Here is a 13,244-nt window from a genome sequence, read left to right as displayed (position 1 = left end):
CTGCTGGCCTTACTGGGTGGATAGGATCATTAGCCTGCTGGCCTTACTGGGTGGATAGGATCATTAGCCTGCTGGCCTTACTGGGTGGATAGGATCGTTAGCCTGCTGGCCTTACTGGGTGGATAGGATCATTAGCCTGCTGGCCTTACCACTGTCTCTCAGGTTGCACACTTGTCCGTTGATTCTCATGAAGCTGTCATTGATATTGTATGTCGTCTGTTTTCTGCGCTTGGAGGAAAAGTTGTTTTATATTGAAAAAACCTTTGCTATGCTACCCCAAAGAATAGGTTCTTTGGCTGTATGTGTGTTTCTCTGTGTGTCTCTGTATCTCATTTTGTGTATGTTCATGAGAGTACATGCTAGATTTGACACATTGTCATGTATGGTAGTGAGTGTATATGCTCATACACGTTGGGAGTCGGATGCATATTGTTGGATGCACTGCCTTGAAAAACTACAGATGTTCAGGACGTTCATTAGAGGCTGGCCTCTTGGCCTGGTGTAGCAGCCTTTTGAGATGTAAACAGTTCAGATAATCAGAGAAGCCTGCAGAGGCTAAACACACACACACACACACACATGCACACACGCACGCACACACGCACACACACACACACACACACACACACACACACACACACACACACACACACACACACACACACACACACACACACACACACACACACACACACACACACACACACACACACACACACACACACACACACACACACACACACACACACACACGCACACACACTTTATACACCAACACAATACACACACCATGGTTTCTGTTAGGAAAATGTGGCGCTGGACATTTGACCAGCAGCATTTTCAATTACCGAACATTTGAGATATCTACCGGACCCCTATGCGTTGGCTGCGTAACCTGATTAGGGTGTACACCCATGGCGATCAGAATGATAGAAATCACATGTAGTTTACAGTCATTCCTGTTAACAGAACATGCAAGTCGAGGATTTAATGATATGCGGTCCTTCTTTCCAAATTCTGATGTCAGTACAGTGGTTCCTAACCTTTTTTCGGTTACTGTACCACCAACTGAGTTCTAAAGTACTGTACCACCAACTGAGTTCTAAAGTACTGTACCACCAACTGAGTTCTAAAGTACTGTACCACCAACTGAGTTCTGAAGTACTGTACCACCAACTGAGTTCTAAAGTACTGTACCAACTGAGTACCACCAACTGAAAGTACTGTACCACCAACTGAGTTCTAAAGTACTGTACCACCAACTGAGTTCTAAAGTACTGTACCACCAACTGAGTTCTAAAGTACTGTACCACCAACTGAGTTATGAAGTACTGTACCACCAACTGAGTTCTGAAGTACTGTACCACCAACTGAGTTCTAAAGTACTGTACCACCAACTGAGTTCTAAAGTACTGTACCACCAACTGAGTTCTGAAGTACTGTACCACCAACTGAGTTCTGAAGTACTGTACCACCAACTGAGTTCTAAAGTACTGTACCACCAAACTGTACCACCAACTGAGTTCTAAAGTACTGTACCACCAACTGAGTTACTGTACCACCAACTGAGTTCTGAGTACTGTACCACCAACTGAGTTCTAAAGTACTGTACCACCAACTGAGTTCTAAAGTACTGTACCACCAACTGAGTTCTAAAGTACTGTACCACCAACTGAGTTCTAAAGTACTGTACCACCAACTGAGTTCTGAAGTACTGTACCACCAACTGAGTTCTGAAGTACTGTACCACCAACTGAGTTCTGAAGTACTGTACCACCAACTGAGTTTTGCTCTGCCCGGAGGACCGCTGAAGTACCCCTTCATGTGCATGTTACCAGTAGGTCTATGATCTCATGAGTCTTCTGAAGTACTTCCTGTGGACAGGCTAAGTAACCCCATTGCACCCCTGGTTGGGAACCACTGTGTTAGAATAACTGACCACAATTACTTAATCTCAGCCAACAAGACAAGTAATGAACAGCAAAATGACTAACCTGTGTCAATCTACTATCCCCCATAGTAGAAACGTTGACCTAATCTATTGGTCAGCTTGTCGAGAAAAAACAAGCCTTTTCCAAGCAGACTCTGGGACAGTTGTGGGACGATAGATCCCAAGTTCATACAACCATTAGGCCAAGCCTGCATAAAAAAAAACAATGCTAAAAATCAACGAGTCTGATGCAACAGATCAGAACGTTTACCTTCAAATGTTGATAAACTATTATTTCTTCACATTATTAGCACAGCAATGTACACAAGGCAGGAGGCTACAGTCAAATGTTCATTATGCAATTAACGGGAAAACACCATTGTGAAAAGCACACTACACATGTGAGCAGTTTCATGTGACAGAGATTAAAATATCCGTTAAAAAAACATTGAAAGAAGGGAGAACTAATATGCAGCAACTACATGAGTTGTTAATATGATCACACTTGTTCCTTTGGCTACTGGACAATACATGAAAGTTGATATCAAATAATTGCCTTCACTGATATGGTCTGATTTTGGCTACTTTGAAGCAAGGTAAGACATGCCTTATAATATGAAGCAACATTTAATGTTGAGGTTTCAGACAATTAAGTATAAACTAAAAAAAAGTCCTCTCACTGTCAACTGCATTTATTTTCAGCAAACTTAACATGTGTAAATATTTGTATGACCCTAACAAGATTCAACAACTGAGACATAAACTGAACAAGTTCCACAGACATGTGACCAACCAAAATGTTATTATGTGTCCCTGAACAAAGGGGGGGGGGGGGGTTCAAAATCAAAAGTAACCATCAGAATCTGGTGTGGCCACCAGCTGCATCAAGTACTACATTGCATCTCCTCCTCATGGACTGCACCAGATTTGCCAGTTCTTGCTGTGAGATGTTACTCCACACTTCCACCAAGACACCTGCAAGTTCCCGGATATTTCTAGGGGGAATGGCCCTAGCCCTCACCCCCCGATCCAACAGGTCCCAGACGTGCTCAATGGGATTGAGATCCGGACTCTTCGCTGGCCATGACAGAACACTTGACATTCCTGTCTTGTGGGAAATCACGCACAGAACGAGCAGTATTGCTGGTGGCATTGTCATGCTGGAGGGTCATGTCAGGATGAACCTGCAGGAAGGGTACCACATGAGGGAGAAGGATGTCTTCCCTGTAACACACAGCGTTAAAATAGCTTGCAATGACAACATGCTCAGTTCGATGATGCTGTGACACACAGCCCCAGACCATGACGGACCCTCCACCTCCAAACCGAACCCGCTCCAGAATACAGGCCTCGGTGTAACGCTCATTCCTTTAACGATAAACACAAATCATCACCCCTTGGGAGACAAAACCGTGACTCATCAGTGAAGAGCACTTTTTTCCAGCCCTGTCTGGTCCCGCGACGGTGGTTTTGTGCCAATATGCGACTTTGTTGCCGGTGATGTCTGGTGAGGACCTGCCTTACAGCAGGCCTACAAGTCCTCAGTCCATCCTCAGTCCAGCCTCGCTCAGCCACGGCGGACAGTCTGAGCACTGATGAAGGGATTGTGCGTTCCTGGTGTAACTCGTCATTTGTTGGTGCCAACTTGTACCTGTCCCGCAGGTGAGATGTTTGGATGTACCAATCCTGTGCAGGTGTTGTTACACATGGTCTGCCACTGCGAGGACGATCAGCTGTCTGTCCTGTCTCCCTGTCTTAGGCGTCTCACAATACGAACATTACAATTTATTGCCCTGGCCACATCTGCTGTCCTCATGCCTGCCTAAGGCACGTTCACACAGAGGAGCAGGGACCCTGGGCATCTTTCTTTTGGTGTTTTTCAGAGTCAGTTGAAAGGCCTCTTTAGTGTCCTAAGTTTTCATAATTTTGACCTTAATTGCCTACCGTCTGTAAGCTGTTAGTGGCATGGGAAACAGCGTTTAAACCCTTTACAATGAAGATCTGTAAAGTTATTTTGATGTTTTACAAATTATCTTTGAAAGACAGGGTTCTGAAAAAAAGGACCGTTTCATTTTTTGCTGAATTGATGTTTTTAAAATACATACTGCTTCCAGCTCATTGCAAAGTGGTGTGTGACACGCTGATGACGCCAGCCTTCTGTTGCCTACGCATTTCCTGTGTGACAAGCTGATGACGCCAGCCTTCTGTTGCCTACGCATTTCCTGTGTGACACGCTGATGACGCCAGCCTTCTGTTGCCTACGCATTTCCTGTGTGACACGCTGATGACGCCAGCCTTCTGTTGCCTACGCATTTCCTGTGTGACACGCTGATGACGCCAGCCTTCTGTTGCCTACGCATTTCCTGTGTGACACGCTGATTTCCTGTGTGACACGCTGACGCCAGCCTTCTGTTGCCTACGCAGCCTTCTGTTTCCTGTGTGACACGCTGATGACGCCAGCCTTCTGTTGCCTACGCATTTCCTGTTGACGCCAGCCTTCTGTTGCCTACGCATTTCCTGTGTGACACGCTGATGACGCCAGCCTTCTGTTGCCTACGCATTTCCTGTGTGACACGCTGATGACGCCAGCCTTCTGTTGCCTACGCATTTCCTGTGTGACACGCTGATGACGCCAGCCTTCTGTTGCCTACGCATTTCCTGTGTGACACGCGGATGACGCCAGCCTTCTGTTGCCTACGCATTTCCTGTGTGACAGATTTCCCGCTCAAAGCCTCTTTATCTGTATACTGTATGCGTATAATAAGTAAGATACATAAGGAATATGCTGTACACACGCACCAATTTAATTACACTCAATTATGCAAATGAACCTGTATACCGATAAGCCATGACCTGTCAAATGTATTTCCATCAATGAAGAGGATTAAAAACATTATTTCACATTGGGAATTTATTTATTCTTCTCCCGGTGCCAATTCTATTTTTAGGCTTTCCTATAAAAAAAAATGTAATCAGACAAAAGCCGACTATTACCGGAAAACCCTAACCTTGACACACCAACATTTTTATTTGGTATAAAACAATCAGTGTTGTACGGTGTAATAATTTGTCAGTGGGAAATCCTAGAATGCAACAGTACAACAGTACATACCTGTAGATGTCATTTCCTGTATCCCAAAACAATAGCGGTAATTTGTTTCTAAGTTGTTGTTTTGTTTGCGTTTCAGTTGGAGTATAATCAGATTAGAGTCACAGAGAAGTTCTCTATTCAACAATGTAGTTATTCTTAGTGGTCATGTGTGTGTGCGTGTAAGTCTGAAGAGTTGAGGCTATGGATGAATGACCACACTCCAAGCTCTCTTGTTGATGCTGGTGAAAGAAACAGGAGTGGGCAATGCAGTTGAGTTTATTTATTTTTTTGGGCACCAACACACACGTTGGGTGTCTCTATGGTGACGTGGCTACGTGTCTCTATGGTGACGTGGCTACGTCAACAGGAAATTAAAGCAGTGTGTTTCTGCTGTGACGCTTCATTGTGTTTCTGTGGAAAAGCCAACTGTTTAATTAGCTGAAGTTTTCATGTGAATCATAATGATTGGTCAATTTGATATATGATGATTGGAGTTTGGAGAATGCATGTGAGATGGCGTGAGACAGTGAGATTCAATCAATTTAAATCATATTATTGATTGAACTCGTAACTTTTTGATTGAAATAACAACTTCATCAATTTTTTTTTCTCAGACTATCATCAGGAAGTGGGGACTAGGGCTGGCATATTCTGCTTCCTGTATGAGGTTTGCTTTTTCTCCAAACAGTGTTAGCCATGGGATCATAAGAAAAAAGTCTAAAGGTCTTACATGTCATTTCAGCAAGTCATGACACCCACCATCTCAGATTGTTCTGAAATCATGTAGTTAGAAATAGACAAGATTAGCATTCCTGGAACATTCATTTGATCTCTGAGAAAATAAGCTAATTGATTGAATCCATTTGAATTTATTGGATTCATATAATATTCAAAAAAATATAGTACCCAAAATCAGATTTGGACCAAACTTTGTTCTGATATTGAGTAAGAAATGAGGAATCCAAAAGAAATTGTGAAGAGCCACCCATGGACCCCCCACACCCCTCGCCCCATGCCAATCCCAACCCAACAACAAGTACAGTGGGGCAAAAAAAGTATTTAGTCAGCCACCAATTGTGCAAGGTCTCCCACTTAAAAAGATGAGAGAGGCCTGTCATTTTCATCATAGGTACACATCAATTATGACAGACAAAATGAGAAAAGAAAATCCAGAAAATCACATTGTAGGATTTATAAAGAATATATTTGCAAATTATGGTGGATCATCGACCGCTTACAGGCTAAGGAAACCAATTTGTAATTTTGGTGAACTATCCCTTTAACTATCAATTTAACGTTAAAAAAAGAAAAACAAAAAACGGAACACCACCATCTAGTGGTCAGAACCTGGTAATATCAGGATGTCGGACAGGACCTAAACCCAACAAATTCAATGACTATTTTCTTTGAACAGGGGATGAAAAAAAACATGACCAAATTCACTGGGAATACATTACATAGGATGAAGAAACAATACTCAGAGCCGCAGCGCTGTGCTACTTGTCAGACACAGAGCACTGATACTGAATACTTGTTGTTGGGGTGGTTTTTGTCAAAATCGTTGTTCTTATGCTTTTCGAGGTGGAAGGACCCTGTATTTTAGCTTTAGCTGAGCCTTTTAGAATATCTTTAGTTAATTAGGTCTGTGTACGTACAGTCATGTGGAGTAGTGGTATCTCCCTGGGATCAATAAAGCACTTTGAGATTATTTATGTAATGAATAGCGCTATAAAAGTTTTTAAAAGTATTATTTTTATTATTAAATAAAGCGGAAAAACCCTGAGTATATATAAAACAGAATAATACCTACAGTGTTGACCAAGCCGGTATTTATTTCCCGATGATGTTGTCTAACCACTCTTTCCCTCTCCCTGTCGATGCTTTCTCTTTGTTAACACTGTGCCTCTTTTATTAACCCTTCGATTGTCTGCTCCCTGTAGGAGAGTCCATGGCTGTTGTCGGTGCCGCCACTGCAGCTTCACCGCCTCCGACACCTTGTCACTGCTGGATCACTTCAACACGGCCCACTGCAAAGAGACCTCCGCCTCCTCCTCCCATCCCTCCGCTTCCTTCGTCACCATCAATGGCTGCTCCGCCACAACCCCCTCCACCCTCAGCATCAAGGAGGAGAGCAAGGGCGACCTCAAGCTCTACAGTCTGGTTCCCCCAGAGAGCCGCGCCGCCGAGGCAGGGCCCGGGGCCGAAGGGGTGAAGAGCGAGGCCCTGGACGAGAAGGAGGCCCGGGGGTCCAAGGGCTGGATGGAGGCCAGAGAGGCCCAGGTCCAAGCCCACGCAGCAGGCCTTGTGTGGGTGCCTAAGGAGCGGGCCAGGGACCTCCTGAGGGGTAGTCCGGCCCAGTTCCCCCAGGGCGCCCTGAGTCTACTCAACGCCGTGGCTGCCTCCCAGGAGCACCACCACCAGCAGCAGAAGGGGCTTTCAGTGGTGCTCAGGGACTCCCCAAGCCTGGTGTTCAGTCTGGGGGGGGTCGACACCAAGGCCTTCCTTCCAGGACAGACTCCCGGTGGGGCCGACAAACCTGGGCATCTGGCGCAGCAGTACTCCTCACCCACCGATGGCAAGGCCAAGGAGGAGTCCCAGTCACTCTTACGGGTAAGACAACTCTCCACTCTCTCCCCTTCCTCACCCTATCTCCTGTCCACTACCCATCCCTATTCATGAAAAAAACTGCCTGTTTTGGACTACATTGTCCTGTGTTTTAAAGGCCTATGTTCTGCTGCTGTGCTCTGCTGAAGGTCCCTGCAGTGCAGAGAGAGGCCATTTTGAAGCCCCCCCCCTCCGAATGATGAATGGTGGAACTCAGAGTTGTGTCATACCAAAGATCCTCTATTATGTTCTCATCCCTCACATCCCTAATGTCTCGCTCTAGTCTCCCACCATGTTTATCAATCTCCCAAAGCTGACTTTTGTCTCCCTTTACACTGTCCTCTGCTCAGCCCTAATGAGGTAAGACTGAGCCAGCAGAACAGCAGGAAGAACCGCCTCTGGTTAGTTCACCCTCTCTCTCTCTCTGAGCTCCGACCGGTCTAATTGAGATATTGTTTCCAGCCACCCTGAGACTTGCAGACACAACGATCTCTCTCACACACACACACACACACACACACACACACACACACACACACACACACACACACACACACACACACACACACACACACACACACACACACACACACACACACACACACACACACACACACACACAGCACAGAAATTGTGTATTGAATGTCTCGCAGTTTGATTTGGCTTTGGTGTTAATGTCCATCCGTTCTGGTGATGCCGACGGGTCTTTGGCTCCCTATGAACAGCCGCTTTGTGGATCTGACATCGGCATTTGACTCCCAGGCTGTCAATCAGCGGACATCAGCACATACAGTGCCTTGCGAAAGTATTCGGCCCCCTTGAACTTTGCGACCTTTTGCCACATTTCAGGCTTCAAACATAAAGATATAAAACTGTATTTTTTTGTGAAGAATCAACAACAAGTGGGACACAATCATGAAGTGGAACGACATTTATTGGATATTTCAAACGTTTTTAACAAATCAAAAACTGAAAAATTGGGCGTGCAAAATTATTCAGCCCCCTTAAGTTAATACTTTGTAGCGCCACCTTTTGCTGCGATTACAGCTGTAAGTCGCTTGGGGTATGTCTCTATCAGTTTTGCACATCGAGAGACTGAATTTTTTTCCCATTTCTCCTTGCAAAACAGCTCGAGCTCAGTGAGGTTGGATGGAGAGCATTTGTGAACAGCAGTTTTCAGTTCTTTCCACAGATTCTCGATTGAATTCAGGTCTGGACTTTGACTTGGCCATTCTAACACCTGGATATGTTTATTTTTGAACCATTCCATTGTAGATTTCGTTTTATGTTTTGGATTATTGTCTTGTTGGAAGACAAATCTCTGTCCCAGTCTCAGGTCTTTTGCAGACTCCATCAGGTTTTCTTCCAGAATGGTCCTGTATTTGGCTCCATCCATCTTCCCATAAATTTTAACCATCTTCCCTGTCCCTGCTGAAGAAAAGCAGGCCCAAACCATGATGCTGCCACCACCATGTTTGACAGTGGGGATGGTGTGTTCAGGGTGATGAGCTGTGTTGCTTTTACGCCAAACATAACGTTTTGCATTGTTGCAAAAAAGTTCAATTTTGGTTTCATCTGACCAGAGCACCTTCTTCCACATGTTTGGTGTGTCTCCCAGGTGCCTTGTGGCAAACTTTAAACAACACTTTTTATGGATATCTTTAAGAAATGGCTTTCTTCTTGCCACTCTTCCATAAAGGCCAGATTTGTGCAATATACGACTGATTGTTGTCCTATGGACAGAGTCTCCCACCTCAGCTGTAGATCTCTGCAGTTCATCCACAGTGATCATGGGCCTCTTGGCTGCATCTCTGATCAGTCTTCTCCTTGTATGAGCTGAAAGTTTAGAGGGACGGCCAGGTCTTGGTAGATTTGCAGTGGTCTGATACTCCTTCCATTTCAATATTATCGCTTGCACAGTGCTCCTTGGGATGTTTAAAGCTTGGGAAATCTTTTTGTATCCAAATCCGGCTTTAAACTTCTTCACAACAGTATCTCGGACCTGCCTGGTGTGTTCCTTGATCTTCATGATGCTCTCTGCGCTTTTAACGGACCTCTGAGACTATCACAGTGCAGGTGCATTTATACGGAGACTTGATTACACACAGGTGGATTGTATTTATCATCATTAGTCATTTAGGTCAACATTGGATCATTTAGAGATCCTCACTGAACTTCTGGAGAGAGTTTGCTGCACTGAAAGTAAAGGGGCTGAATAATTTTGCACGCCCAATTTTTCAGTTTTTGATTTGTTAAAAAAGTTTGAAATATCCAATAAATGTCGTTCCACTTCATGATTGTGTCCCACTTGTTGTTGATTCTTCACAACAAAAATACAGTTTTATATCTTTATGTTTGAAGCCTGAAATGTGGCAAAAGGTCGCAAAGTTCAAGGGGGCCGAATACTTTCGCAAGGCAGTGTAGTTAACAACACAGCGGCCATCTTTAAGGACTCCTCCTTCACAATGACTTGGAGACTTGAGAAAACATTGAGTCATCATCCTTCAACTCACAGAATGTGAGAGAGGAGATCACACAGATTAGCAGCAGTATCTGGCGTGTGTGTGTGTGTGCGTGTGTGTTTGCGTGCGTTTGTGTGTGTACATATGTGTTCTGTGTTTATACAGTACACACCTCCTGGAGATTTCATGCTAACTCAGAGGCTTCAGAATCGGGATATTTGCCACAAAATGCCAACTGGCCCCATTCAGTCATTCTTAATGAGTTTTTAAATATCTAGAAAACGGTGTTTAAAGTCAGAGATAAGACTAGTGGCTCAGGCTATTTTTGGGGCTTGTCTGTAGTCCTAAAGGTGTGGAGAGAACAGACTGCCTTAGAATTCACCATTAGTAGAAGTAGTGCCTCACAAAGGGGCCTTTTATGAAATTTCATGCAAAGCCTTCACCAGCACAGCCATCTGACATTGAACTAGAATTGGGTTCTGTTTGAAATATCTTCTCCCCAAGGTCAGGCAATTGTATATATTTCATTGTGGACATGTTCTGTATATTTTATGTCTTCTCGAACTGTGCTAGCCAGAGTATGTGAGAGGAACTGGAGTGACGCGAGGAGTGGAGCTTACCCAATTTGACTGGAGCGAAGCGAGGAGTGGAGCTTACCCAATTTGACTGGAGCGACGCGAGGAGTGGAGCTTACCCAATTTGACTGGAGCGACGCGAGGAGCGGAGCTTACCCAATTTGACTGGAGCGAAGCGAGGAGCGGAGCTTACCCAATTTGACTGGAGCGAAGCGAGGAGCGGAGCTTACCCAATTTCACTGGAGCGAAGCGAGGAGTGGAGCTTACCCAATTTCACTGGAGCGACGCGAGGAGTGGAGCTTACCCAATTTGACTGGAGCCACGCGAGGAACGGAGCTTACCCAATTTGACTGGAGCGAAGCGAGGAGCAGAGCTTACCCAATTTGACTGGAGCGAAGCGAGGAGCGGAGCTTACCCAATTTGACTGGAGCGAGCTACCCAATTTCACGAGGAGTGGAGCTTACCCAATTTGACTGGAGCGACGCGAGGAGTGGAGCGACTGGAGCCAGCGAGGAACGGAGCTTACCCAATTTGACTGGAGGAGCGAGCAATTTGACTGGAGCGAGCGGAGCGGAGCTTACCCAATATGACTGGAGCGAAGCGAGGAGCAGAGCTTACCCAATTTGACTGGAGCGAAGCGAGGAGCAGAGCTTACCCAATTTGACTGGAGTGAAGCGAGGAGCGGAGCTTACCCAATTTGACTGGAGCGAAGTGAGGAGCGGAGCTTACCCAATTTGACTGGAGCGAAGCGAGGAGCGGAGCTTACCCAATTTGACTGGAGCGAAGCGAGGAGCGGAGCTTACCCAATTTGACTGGAGCGAAGCGAGGAGCGGAGCTTACCCAATATGACTGGAGCGAAGCAAGGAGCAGAGCTTACCCAATTTGACTGGAGTGAAGCGAGGAGCAGAGCTTACCCAATTTGACTGGAGCGAAGCGAGGAGCGGAGCTTACCCAATTTGACTGGAGCGAAGTGAGGAGCGGAGCTTACTCAATTTGACTGGAGCGGAGCTTACCCAATTTGACTGGAGCGACGCGAGGAGCAGAGCTTACCCAATTTGAATGGAGAGAAGCCAGGAGCGGAGCTTACCCAATTTGACTGGAGCGACGCGAGGAGCAGAGCTTACCCAATTTGAATGGAGCGACGCGAGGAGCAGAGCTTACCCAATTTGAATGGAGCGACGCGAGGAGCAGAGCTTACCCAATTTGAATGGAGCGACGCGAGGAGCAGAGCTTACCCAATTTGAATGGAGCACGGAGCGAGATTCACAAAGGCTGGGGCTTCGGCCATCTCGCCCCCTCCAATTTTGCTCCGGTAGTTTTTCAGTAGAGCTCACTTCACGAGCTCAGGGCATCCCCGGCCCAGCATGCATCTGTAGTCTACTTGTGTGCTACTATAGCCCCTTGCTTTAGCTACTGTCTTGGAGTTCGCTAAATATTTTCATAAAGAAACTGATAAAACACACAAGTGCTAAAACAAGGTGACTTACAAAGATGAGGACCAAGAGAGGGAGTGTGGTGATGTATTTTCCTCAACTAAAGAATCATTGTGGAATCTGAAAAGACACATATCCCCAAAGCAGGATGGTGTACTTACTACGTGAACATGATAAAAGAAAGGGCCGAGGTGGCTAGCTAATTAAGGACTACCTATAGAAAAGTGAAATAACAACTATGCATCTCTGCGCCGCCTGGCAAGAGTGGCCTAAAGGGTGTTTAGCATCCCCAGTGGCTCGGCAAGTGTGGAGAGGATATTCCCTGCTGCTGGCCGGCTCTCCAGACACCATCACATGAGCCTGAAGCCACAGACTGGACAAACTCGTGTTTCTAAAAATGAATTCAAAGACACTAATAAGTCATTTTTTATTTCATTTATATTTCATTCTAAGTAGACGAAGTCACAGCCTGTATGCACAATTTATAGACTATAATGATTTAATACAAAGAAATGTTGTTTAAATGCTGAGGACCTAATGTCCCTGACTGCCTACCAGCCTAGTGTGTCACACTCACAGTGTATTTCTTTGTAGGCTATAGCCTTGAAATAATTGAAATCATATAGCCTTCTTAGACTCTGTCTGTCTCCTGGCCTATTTAGAGTGTTTATATGCTGTTTAATATGACATGTAGCCTATTTAAAAATGGTGAGCTTCTTACATTCACTGTTTTCATGTTTATTCAAATACTTTTCTTTCAAATCATATAGTTTGGGTTCAATATGGAATGGTAGGTCCAAGTAGTCACAACAATAGATGGATTGTTGGTTAAATAGTGAGTTTAATGATTGGAGTGAGTTTGTAGCAGCATGTTCATCCACTCAACTCCTGGTGCGTTCACTTTGAGCTGGACTGGACTGAGGGAGGATGTGGCGACGGGTTATCCCACAAAGCTCTGGCACCATTTCCTGCTCCCATCTGCTGTGCTTCACCCACGTTTCAATCAACCTCAATGACACAGAACATTGAGAAACTGTTTGCTACCCGTGGGGACCACAGCACTTCCTGCGAGCTCTCCATCCAGAATGCATCATTGTCTGATATATTTTTAAAAAAAAGCACATTTTGTCCCTCAACACTAGAACTGGA

The 13,244-nt window shown here is 45.2% G+C and overlaps 1 pseudogene; it reads left to right on the top strand.

Annotated features, from left to right (window-relative positions):
- LOC124012273 overlaps positions 1 to 13,244 on the top strand; it is a 245,447-nt pseudogene that overhangs the window by 82,437 nt on the left and 149,766 nt on the right.

The sequence above is a fragment of the Oncorhynchus gorbuscha genome, linkage group LG24, assembly GCF_021184085.1.
Source record: "Oncorhynchus gorbuscha isolate QuinsamMale2020 ecotype Even-year linkage group LG24, OgorEven_v1.0, whole genome shotgun sequence".
Taxonomy (NCBI): Eukaryota; Metazoa; Chordata; class Actinopteri; order Salmoniformes; family Salmonidae; genus Oncorhynchus; species Oncorhynchus gorbuscha.
This window is presented reverse-complemented; position numbering and strand designations above follow the sequence as displayed.